Source organism: Empidonax traillii, unplaced genomic scaffold, assembly GCF_003031625.1.
Source record: "Empidonax traillii isolate 1590-97213 ecotype Southwest subspecies unplaced genomic scaffold, ASM303162v1 scaffold1176:size335168, whole genome shotgun sequence".
NCBI classification, from domain to species: Eukaryota; Metazoa; Chordata; class Aves; order Passeriformes; family Tyrannidae; genus Empidonax; species Empidonax traillii.
The window spans coordinates 173,383-186,031 of NW_020956369.1; positions in this window are offsets into that span (position 1 = coordinate 173,383).

Consider the following 12,649-nt stretch of genomic DNA (forward strand, 5'->3'; position numbering starts at 1 on the left):
TTTTTTTGTTGTTGTTCCTTGGTTACGAATCCTCTCCACAGATTTGGAGATGTTGAAAATAATCTATGAGAATGTGGGTTATTATTTTTTAATTGGAATTTTAGTCCTGAACTGTATTGGAAATCATGGTGATGGAAGAATAGCTAAGCCAGGCTGATTTGTTACAGTAAAGCTGTAGATTAGATTACTTATTAACAAACAGCAAATGGGCCTCTGCCTTGACCTTTTTTCATTTGAGCAAATATACTCTTCCTGCCCCTTGTAAACAGAAGTTTCTGGTAACTGAGTCACGTACCCCCTCACACCACTGGAGTTAATTTTTTTCGTCTGTGGCTAGGATTTTAGTCAAATTGAATTTTGCCAAGCTCAGTAAGGTTATTAGCAGTATTATTAGTCTTAATAATACCAACAGTAATAATACTACTCTGGATCACCATAAACCTGAAAGTAAGTACCTCGCAAATACTAATTAACAAAACTCAACAGGACGTCTGAGAAACCAGCAAAAAAATTGTCAGCCTTGCTCCAGAGCTGAAGAGCTGAAAGCAGAGCCACAGCAAGCAGAAGTGGCAGTTTGCTTGATGAATTTCAATTAATGGCTGTTCCTTTGGTGTCATGAAATGCCAGGTGCCCAGTGCCTCTGGCAACGCTGCCAGGCTGAAAGCAGCAGCCCACAGCACGTACCTGGAGCAGCAGGAGCCAGTTTGGGAACTGGAATCAAAAGGGTTGGGCTGTCAGGAGCTGCCCTGTCAGACATGCCCCAGGTGTCTTGTCCCCTGGGGTCCCTGATCAGTGGTTCCTTGGGCACTTTGGAAAATCCCACCTCTGGGTGGCTGATTTGCAGTGAAGTGGAAGATCAAGAACACGCCTACAACCTGCAAATGTCCCAACAAGCCATGGATATCTGCTCCTTTGTCAGCTTTTGTATTAGACCATTTTGAATGAAGGAGGCAAACTCTGACAGCTACAAGAAGCTCCTCTGGAAAGCAGATGACTACTTTTCCTTCCTAATTATTTCCTTGACTTGTCTCTACCGGTATTAAAACCTCCAGAGGTGGCCGAATCATGACAATGGCACCAAGGAGTTTGCAGAATTCATCTTGGTTTTAAGTTAATTTATCCTATAGATATCACCCAAATCCATTCTGTAACACACAACTTTGGGCACTCAGTAAACAAGGTGAAAGTTTCATCTAGATTCTTAACCAGTGATGTCTAAGGGCTTTTGCAGCATGGGGTAATTACTTGTATTAATTGCAGAGTCCTCTAAGGTACATTATGCCACAGCATTCAGATGACTGGAGGTACAAATTGGAGGAGTGACTTTTTTGTGTCGCTGATTTGTTCAAAAAACTTACCATTTGTGGGCACAGAAAGGACACAGACAAAGTCAATCTGGATGTGCTGCTTGAAGGAGGACACAGTGCCAGGAGCAGCAGCCTCACAGCTGAGAGATCCTAGTGCTGTTTCTCACTCTGACACAGACTGCTCATGTGATCCCGAGCATGTCACATAACCTGTCTGTCCCCATCAGTAAAATTAGGATAATAGCAGTTAGTTCATGGTAAAGCCTGAAATATATCAAAACAGTATGAAAGAGAGAGTTTGTCTACACTGTCTGCACCCATCAGTTCTTCTAAGAGGTACAGAAAGCTCTGTGGCAAGACTTACTGCATTTCCCTATCTGTCTTACTCTGTGACTCTATTCATTCCCTACACTCTATGTCTTTGAAGAAATTCTCTGAGAACCTTTTCTCTGCTCTGGAAAGGTGGATGCTCTAACTTCACCATCACAGCCATCCAATTTATTCTACTTAACTCCCCAAGTTCTTTACAGAGTTCTCCACCCTTGCAATGAATTTGAAGCATCTCATTTGCTGACAGTAAATCCCAGTGTCTTACATGTTCCTTTAGGTCTCCTGTGATACCCACTCTGTTTCTCCTCACAAAAAAAAAGACACAGGTGCTACGGCTGAAAGTGTGTGAGGTGTTGCTTTTGCAGGCATGGCAGAGTTCATTTTCCTGCACTTCCCTGTGTCTCAGCAGCCCCAGCCATTTCTCTGCACAAACACACTGGTGCCACAGAAGTTTTGTCATGTGATGCCCGTAACTCTAAAGGGAATCCCATAGCTGCCATCCCACACAGCGCTTTGAAGATCCAGGCTCTGTGTTTCATCCCAGATACAGACAGTCCAGAAAAGTATGGCAAACAATTCAGGCACAGTCTCTGGCTTGGCCAGCTCTCACCGCTGGCATGTTATCCTAGAGCAGAAGCAGCCCCTGGGCTGGAATTTGGGCAGGAATGGAAGTGATGCTGCATCTCTCTGGGAGTCCTCCTAGATCCTGGAATACACAACCCAAGGAAAACAAGTCAGGGTCCTCTGCACACCCCTCTGGTCTTGCACTCTCCAGGCATAACATTTGGCAAACATCAAAGAGGGGCAGGAGGATTCCCCCCTCCAGCCCAGCAGGAGTTTTGGGGGTTCAGCAGGGTGAGGCACGCTCCATCCAGGCACACACCCAGCACACACCCCTGGCCTGCAGTCATCCACAGAGCCATGGGATGGCACAGAGCTTTCTGAAGAGCTTTTGTGGCTGTGACAGAAAAAAATAAAGTAAGCAAAGGCTGGATGAAGGGAAGGATGCTGCAGCCTGCTGAGAGCCTGAGAGGACAGCTCTGCATTGGAGAATTTCCTGTCCACAGCCTGGGGACAGCAATGTGTAACCTCTACCTGGCACGGGCACAGCCCCTCTGGATTTGTGCAGACCCCCTCGTCTCCCAGCTCTGTCTCACCCAGCTGTGAGCTCTGTGCTCTACAGATATGGTGGCCTCCACTGCTGGGCCTACTTCCCTCACACAGCGGGGAAGGACAGACAATCCTACCCGCAGGGAACAGGACCAGAACGCAGGACTAAGTAAGGAAATGGGATCCTGAGGTCCCAGGCCCATGGGCACAAGGGTCCAATGCAGGTATCAAAGAGCAGGATCACATCACCGTGGCTTTCTGCATCACTCTCCCTCACCTCCATGCATCCACCAGCTGCCAAGAGCAGCTGCCTGGTGGGGCAGGCACACTCCACACGACCCAAAGGCACAGGAGCTGTTCTGCACCTGCAGCGGTGCAATGGTGCAACAGATCATGTCCTTGCCTAACCCTTCTTTCCTTCCCTTTATCACAACACTGGGCTTGTTGGTAGCTGTCTCCTTTACTGAAGAGCACTCCTGGGTGTGATGCCAGGTGAACAGAGGACAGTGTCTCGCCATCACCCTGTTCCCTGGCTCTCACACGGTTGCAGCAGAGGGTGTGGGTTGACATCCCTGGGCTTAGCTCAGTGCCCAGAACCTCAGCCCTCTCCTTCTCTCAGGAGGTGCCCCTCAGCAGTGCAAAGGGAACAGGAAGAATCTGGAAAGCTCTGTGGCCCTGTGCTGTTTTCATGTCTCTTTACACACACCACTCTCTGAATGGGCAGAGATCTGTGAAACTGCTGATTCATTACCATCTTCGCCATCTGTGGCCGCTTCAAATGAGAGTTCACCCTGACCCAAGGATGATTTACTTCTCTTGGATGTTCATTGCAAACTGCCTCCAGACCCTCACACTTTGAGGGATTTGGGTAAAATAAATATAATTGAATCTCTTGTGAAGCTGTTGAGTTAACTTTGAGCAGTGATGCATTCAAGCCTCTGACAGAGAAGAGAAGAGAAAGATGACAAGAGTCAGTGTTGGGGGGAAATCAACTTCATACCCAGCTAGCTTCCCCAAACCTATCAGTATCAGCATATTTGCCAAGTCACAGTTTGGAGACCACTGAAGAATGAATAAGAACCTTCGACACCCAAGGGCCCCAAGCTGGGTCTGCACAAGGGTTGGAAATAGTTTTCCGAGCTGCCAAATACTGCACGAATCCAACCCATCCCATGGCTACAGCCACCTCCTCTTGCATCACCAGAAAACCTTCATTTCCTTTTTCCTCACCTGATTTTGCAGATGGTTTTAGCTTTAGCCCCACTGCCTTTCCCTCCTTTCTTTTTTCACTGCGCTCTAAAACTCTGCTGTTGCCGATCTACTTTCCCATGAGCGATCACGGTCTCACCAAGCAGGACAAAGCCGTGGTCAGTAAGATCTCCTGCCAGGGCATGTTATATGACACTGTTGTGGCCAAGAAGCTGCCCCCTTCCTCCCCCCAGCTACGTCTTCCTACTTGTGAAACCGTCCCCTCAGAACCAGAAGAACCCGCTCCAGGGTAAGGTGCCTGAATAGGGTTAGCACGAACTGGCCCTGGAACTTTGTTATTAGAGCTGACACTGGAATCTGAAGTGGTGCTGCTTAGCTGCACCTCCTATTAATATCTCCAACGTGGAAGATGGTTTGCATACCTCAGTATTAGCCCCAGCGTTATCACAGGACAAATCATAATCATCATAATAAAATTTGGCAATAACCTCAGTTTAATTAATAGTAAGGAGAGAAAAAGTCTTGGCGGGCCAGATGGCAAACTCTTAGTTTCTCACGTGAGGACTGTCAAATTACTGTCTCCACATAAGGACGTCACAGAGCATATTTAATAAACCTTGTAAATGTTTATCAGAGTGGCAGTAAAGATCCTGACTGACCTGCCTGGATCTGCCCACGTGAAGGAGTCAAATGCAGAGCTGGGTTTAAGGAGCTACCACCCTATAGAACTCAAGTGCATAAAACTAGACTTTAATTTCACTCAGGAACTGAAGTCCAGAGTCACAGATGTCCCTGCCCTCAGGTACCTGCACTCTGTGGTCTCTCCTTGGTTCACATTCAAGTTTTCTGCTTCCACGCCTGCCCAGAACAGAATCTCCAAGGAGATGCGCTTTACACTCTCCTCCACAGGCATCCAGAGAAGAGGCACCCCCTTCTCTGAATGCCCTAAGGTATGGGGTCTTGTCAACCAGCTCCGAGAACACCAGATGCAGCCTGAGGCTCCTCAGGCCATGCAGCTCTCATCACTTCACCCTCAAACAGAAGCTGCCCACTAGCAGCGAGAGGGGGAGAGCAACCATCTCGTTAGTGAAAGGCATGGTTTCACTCTGAAGAACTTCACCCAGAATAGCTGATGGGCCAGCAGTTAGACAGTCTCATGGGAAGTGAGAGACAAACACTCTCAGATTGAGGAAGGCATTGAATCCGGGTTCCCCACTTCCTCAGTGGATGCTCTAAAACAAAAGACAGTGACTTAGAAGACAGACTTCCCAGCCAGAAGGAAGGAACACTACTCTCTTACCTCCAAGAGCACTGTCCTTGGGGAGAAGCACGCCATCAGAGTCCTTACAGGACTTAAGCAGTAAGTCCTGAGTGAAGTTTCTGTGCTCTGATGGGATGCCAGGGATGGGAGAGGAGATTTCAGAAATACCTGTATTTTCAGTCTGCCCTCAGACATCAAACATGCTCTGTGTTTGGGAGGTTAGGTCTGGACGTAGCCTTGCTGTGAACAGGGAGAACGAGGGGGAAGGAAGGGCTGTGCCACTGCCCAGCATTGCTGCTCCATTCCTTGGGAACACACGCTCCTCCAGACTGTGATCCCTTCAGCCCATCCCAGCAGCCTGGCCTGCTGACCCCTCCCTGTCCTCGGGCTAGGCAGCCTTGGCACAGCAGCGCTGCCCTTGGCTGCAGGGTCTGGTCTGGAGCCTCCTCCTGTTTGGGGCTGTGCCCTGTGCTGGTCACAGGCAGGCAGCACCACTCACACAGCTCGGGGGGCTGGGGGGTCTGGCCAGCACTCTCAGCATAAGGGCCTTGTCTTTCAGCTGTGCTCCTTGGATCAAAGCACGTGGTTCACTGAAGCTTTATAGCTCTTTTGGCTAGCAAATGGACTATATGGGAATTTGTTTTGGTTCTTCGCTGGTTTTGACTTCTGGTGGGGCAGGGCACTGAAAATTGCTTTCCTCCCCTTTATAGAAAACAGGAGAAAAAATGACTTCACACTTGCACACTTCAGCAAAACAACCTTTCAACTATAGTAAGTAAGTTCTGCCTCATCAGCGCGGTGTACTTTCATGGCCTTATGTGTTATCTTGCAATAATAATAACAATAATAAAACAAACTTTCCATATAAAACAAAGCAATAAAAGTGCATCAACTTCAAGTGTTGCTTGGTAATCCCATGAAAAAAAAGGCAGCGTGACACAATTTTGCAAGCTGTTTCTCTTGGCAGATGGCATTTCCACTTCCAGTGGAACTCCAAAGGCTGAAGTGACTGACACCACGCTTAACTTTAGTTAAACCCTGCTATAGCTGCTGCAGCCACTGCAGAGTTCTGCTTTCATGTTGCTGCTAGCACAGGGAGTTTCAGAATAATTTTGGATTGGCTTGGATTCAAGTCTAGCAGGGTGCTGCAAATAGAAATAGCAGAAGAAGGTAGTGGAGTAAAAATATGCAGTGTTAGATCACGGGTGGAGAAGCAGCGCAGACAGGAAGTCAGTGAGGGGGAAAGGCACAGTCCTGCTCTCTGCCACTTGACAGATATTGAACACACTCCATTTCCAAATGCCTGACAAACTTCCCACTTGCATTAACTTTGCCTCCCACCTACGTATCAACATCGGTAGCCGTTCTGGATAAAAAGGCAGCCACGAGAGGAAGGGGAATGTCTGCTTTCAAAGCTGCCCTTTCGAGTCCTCCCTGTGCGTTGCATCACAGTTCACAGGGTCACCGTGCTATAGTTCCATCTCCCAGCAGGTACACCGGGGTAGAACCCTGCACTCCAACCTCTCTGACCTTTGGGGACACCCCTCTGCAATCTGGGCTCGATCCACTGCTGTGGTGTCCCACAACTGCCCGTCTGTGTGCCTGCAGCCAGGCTGGGGTGATGCACCTAATGGCCTGGCTCATTGTCCAAGTCCTGCTGGCTCCTGTGGGATTTGTCAGTCACATTAAGGAATCTGAATCTGGATTCAGGAGCCTAAGTTATGGCACTTGGTGGGGAAAACTTTAGTCAATACGACTGCACAATCCTATTACCATGACAGGCCGGGAATGTGAGAACTCAGCAGTTTGGAACAAGGTGCCACATTAAAAATAGATTAAACTGAAAACAGCCCTTACGGCCCAAGGCACCTGGGACAAGTGTCTGCCAGATGAAATGCCTTGAAGGAACTGTTCACTGGTGAATCAGGTGCTGGATGAAGGTGCCCACAATCGCCTCAAGACACAGACAGATTTTTTTTTCCAGAGACACTGTATTTTTTTATTTTTTTTTTTTAGCACCATATGAAACTCAGCAGTGTCTCCAGCCCTAAGGAGATCCACACAAACCTCCTGCTTGCTCTGGCTCCCATGGCACTCACATCCACTGAGTTTCACTTTGAATTTCAGCCTCACAAATCTCCAAACTCATCCTAGAGAGATCAACGGTGCCAAGCCTGGGCTCCAGCTGTGGAGCAGGACTGTTCCCCTTCCTCTGAACACTACTGTATGAAACCAATGTGTCCTACTGTGACACAGGAGAATGTGATCAGCACCCAGTGCAAGGTGTTGGGAGGACTTATTTCCTGGTCTGTTTGCAGCCTGGGGGTGAAACAAAGGGTGTTTGTTTCCCTGGCTGGCGTCTTCCTGCTAGCCAGGGACAAAAGTCACTCGTCCCTTTGACTCTCTTAGATCTGTCCAGCAATGATCACAGAGGTTTGCTGACACGCTGGTGGGCACTTCTGACAGTTGATGGGGTTGCAGTGGTTCTGTGTTTTCTTCTCCAGCAGTTCCCAGAGGACAGAGATGCTTTTGTGCTTAATATACGCTGTCATTTTGTATTATATCTTTTCCTTGGAAGTAACTTCATAAATGACCAAAGCAAAACACAATCTCAAACCCCAAAATCCAAACACCGAAGAAAGCTGAGGAGTGCTGCAGACATCACTCATGAATTACTGCTCCTCCAGCTGACCCAGAGCCAAAGGAAGCCATAGCCCCGCCTGCCTTACAACAGCCATCTGCCCCTGACTGGTGGTTACTGCTCACCAACATTACTTCCCTGGATTTCTGCTCTTTTTCTTCTCCAGTCCCATGATGTGGTGAGGCCCTTGATAGAGGCTTTTGCTGCTGTATCAGCATTTGTGGCATGAAAAAAAAAATAAAAAAAATTGTGACAATTGGGCAAACCTTTGGATTCCACAGCTGGGTTGCCTGAAGACATAAATGACCAAGCACAACCCCAGTGCCCAACTGCCCTCCTCCTCAGTCTGTCCTCCCATGCCTGATTCATGCAGCAGTCACAGAGTGACAGCAAGGGTTACTGTCTTGCATAAAGAACTGACAAATGACTTGCTCAAAGCAGACTGGATGTATTTGCATATAATGGCTCAATGTGCTGGAATAATATCACAAGCACACTCCATCCAATTTCATCTCCAGCTGAGTACAGTAACTCACTCAATATTACAATACACTTGACAGATTAAGAAACCTGTTTATTTTATTAGGTTTAATTCCCCGGCATATCTCTCCTATTTTCCCTTCCGGACTGTTTGGGAATGCCTTACAGTAACAGGACCAAAAATAGAACAGTATATAGCAGGTATGTGAATGACTATGTCCTGTGACAAAGACAGTGCCAAAACTTTGGGGTGATTTTTCAGTAATTCTGTTGGTAGAGGTTGTCTGAAAACACAATAGACTAGGTTCTGGCGGAATAAATAAAGCCAGATAAGTGATAGATGGGGATATACCTCCCCCAAGTCCTGGGATTTTCAAAACATGCCTACTCCCTACACTCTGCACACAATCTACACATTTTAAGATCCAGAAGGCACCTTTTTTTCACACCTAACTTTATAAATTTACACTAGGCTTTATAACCCTCAAATACCTCTGTGGCACAAAGCCACATATGCAATACGTGGGTGGAAAAGCTGTCAGCACAGTGGGAAAATATCCTGCTGAAACTGAAAACTTTGAAGAAACAGCTGAGTCACTCCTTCCCAGTTAAGGTAGTCTGGGCTGGTTACCCTCTCCTATGCCCCTGGATGGTGTCTGGCACACACACACACACCCCCATCCTCTGACTGCCAGGGACTCCACTACACCTCTAAACAAGAGCTGCCTTGGGAGTGCTGGGCTGACACTCCTCACACAGGTGTATCCTGTCATCCAGGCAATGAATGCTGATCCTCCTGGGGACTCGGAGTCCTTGGGCACATGCAGCAGGGAAGGTGGATCTGCACATCAGCCCTACCCTGGTATGCAAGGTGATACTCAACAACATTACCAGCAGTTCTCAAGGCAACCAATGTTTTCCTGGCCCCAGGAGAAATAATGGTTTTTTTATTACAAAGCGCGAACACTGACAAAATGTCAAAACCTACCTCAAGTGCACTGACCTAAGGAGTGAGACCTTGAAAAAAAAATATCTCATTTATCATTCTTTTTCTATTCCTTTCTCTCTCCTCTTCTTTCCTTTTTTCCTTTTTCCTTTTTCCTTTTTCTTCTCCTCTCTTCCTGATTTCAGCATTTTTGTGTTGTCTGGGAAGAGAGAGCTGGCTATGAGCTATTTATTACCAAAATTATTGAAATTGCAAAGATCCAAAAGTCATAACTGCCAACAGATTATAGACTCTACTAATGGAGTCACCCATGAAATCTATAAAGCTCATTTTAAAAGGAACTCTAGCACAGCCTATACATTTTGATCCCCAGAAAACTTGGCTTGAAAATATTTTGATCCTTTGACCTGCATTTTAATCAGGATGCAGAATTTTCCTGAAAACTAGTTTTTGTGTGTCCAAATCAGAAAAGCTTACACAGATGCAAACAGCAGCTCAATTTGTATGTTCAAACATGTGCCAGATTTTCAGCCTGTAAGAATAATTGGCACATGAACTGCAACAGCAACACGCACCAGTGAGCTGCACCACAGGCACACAGCCATGCCCATGCTGTCACTGGGATTCACACACAGGGGCTTGTGGGGCAGCTTTGCCAGAATGGCAATATCAGAGGTAACTTTTGCATTTTAGGCCCTATAACAACAAGCACACTTTTACTGGCAAATCTTCCATAAAAGCCTATTTCCCAGCTTTGTGTTACGTGCTAATGTGACAGCTTCTAGCCAGTTTAACTTGCATTCGTGTGTTTCTTCCTCTGGTGGGAGCATATAATCCATATTGCACATCATAAAACGGTGCCCAGGATGTAAAAGCATACCCCAAACTTCAATTACCTTACTCTGTTCTACCATCACATTGGAATTATGGGTGGGACACTTGCTGATGAAAGAAATGGGAGGAAGGATTCCCATATGTTTTCAAAAATTTTCTGCAACTTTTCTTGTTGATCTCACATTTCACAAAGCCCAGCAGTCCTCCAGTGAGAGCACTTTGCTTTTCACGGGAAATGACTCTGACTGGGGCAAAAATATGCTTTTCTAAATAAACAGATTATGTTATATAGCATGAAAGCTAAAAAAATAAAGTAGGCTCAGCACGCCTACACCCTGCCTGCCATCACCAGGCACACAAGCATGCCCAAGCTTTGGCTGGATAAGATTTCAAGCATTAGGCCCTCCAAGAGCAGATGCCGGACAGTTTGCTCTCTCTTGGGCCCTTTTCCTCCTTTTCCTGGACGTTCCTCCTCGAATGTTTGCTCCCAGTCCAGTTAAACTCGATGCAAATTTTCCCACTGGCAGAATTAAATATCCTCACTTCTACATCCTAACTGCAGCCTTTTTTCTCCTCTCTTCTCTAACTTTCCCTGGGTATCACATTTCCTTCCAAATAACCTCACTCCTTGTCTCCAGTGACCTTTTTTAAGCTTTTGCTGCCTGGTGGCTGCCCATCGCTGGCCTGTAATGCCCCAAGAAAGAAAAGGCAGACAACTCCACGTGCTTCCAGAAAGCTCCTCCGAGTCAACCAGGAATGCCCAGCAAAATCAGGGAAAAAGCACCTGGAATCCGTACTGGGTGTCTTGCACAGAAGGATGGAAGCCTTTAAAAATCACTGCTCAGTCATCAGCACAAAACACAAATAACAAAACATACACTGTTCAGCTCAGCCCTGAAATGTTTTCATTACTTGAAAACTCCTGCCATTGGCTCCTGAAAGGGGAAGAGCGAATTTCACTCCAAATGAATACATGAAAACTCTCTCAGTTGGCTGCTTGTGAGCTCTGGCAGGGATGATTCAGGTCACTGACATAACACTGAGGAATATATCCAGCTACTGAATAAAAGTCATGATCAACATCAGTCATGTCAAGAAACATCTGTCACTGTTTAAAATTCTAAGGGAATCATTCATACACAAATTAGCTAATAAAAGTTAGTTATGTTACTGATAGCTAAAAAAAAAAACAAACCAGATTTCCTACAGCACTTGGTAATCACATTACAAAATATATTACATGAGCTGAACTGAAAATTTGAATGACATTCTCCACATATTATATAACGACCTATATATTGTTATGGGTCTCATGAAATACCCACTGGGAATTTGGCTCAGCAAAGGCCGCCTTTAAACTGTTTTTATCAGCTCAGAATTCTTGATATGATATTTGTAAATGTTATTGCCCACAACGCAAACAGAAAGCAGTACACCTAGAGATTTATTTATTTACATTGCCTACATGTTCACTTAAAATCAGAACTTGATGCTGTTCTGTGGAAGTCATAGATTGACTTTTTCAAATAAATGTTGCTAATAGAGTGGCTACATACATTTCTCACTTAGCAAACCAAATATATAGTGTTATTCTTAGAACTGCAGTCTAGGGAATCAAATTCCAGTTTTATTCCAGTCAAGAGCAATGCCCCTCGCCTCCAGAAACAATTGGAATAAGCCAATTCTGTAACCAATAATAAGATAGGTCAAGAAATTTTTGGTATGAGAACTCTGGCAATCCCATTCTTTTGATATTTAACATGAGTTCCAGTAAACACAGGAGGGTTGCTGACTGGAATGAAGCAAACAGCACTGGCACTTAGCCTTCCAAATTTTATACTATTTTATGAGAAGCCTAAATGCTAATTTGCACAATTATGAATCAAAACCAGACACTCATTTCAGCCTGACTGTCATCAGGGTTTTAATGGAACTGACATGCCAATAAAAGTGTGAAAACAACTTAAAAAAAGTTAAGGAAGATACATTCCCAGCCCACCAAACTGAACATGGTTCCACCAAAGCAAATTGAACCCTAATAAATAAATGACAATATAACAAAAGTAAAACATACATGTGACAGAGATGACTATAAGTTGGTATATAAGAGCTAGAACTTAGTGACCAACAGCAGATTTGGCATTCAGCCCTGATCTCAGAGTTGCTGGTTTGTGTGCAGTTACTGGTATTTATTGACATCATCTCCCCTCCCTGAGGGACTCGAGCACAAATCACACGGGAGATCCAATGCATATCAGCAGCCCAGGATTTATTTGGTTCTTGAGGCAGGTCTACAGCCAGATGCATTAGGAGCTGTGGAGAGAATACCCAGAGTGAGAAAGCTGAGGTACAAAAGCTCCCTGGTATTCAAGAAAGCTCGGAAACACTCTGAGGCATTTATTCAGCCAAGACTTTCCCCGACTCCAAAGGGATATTGCCAGAGAAAGTGGTTTGAATGTCTAAAGTGGGGTTGATTCCTAAATGTGGTTCTTAAGTTTAAGTGTAAACAATCAGAAATCACAAAACCCCTC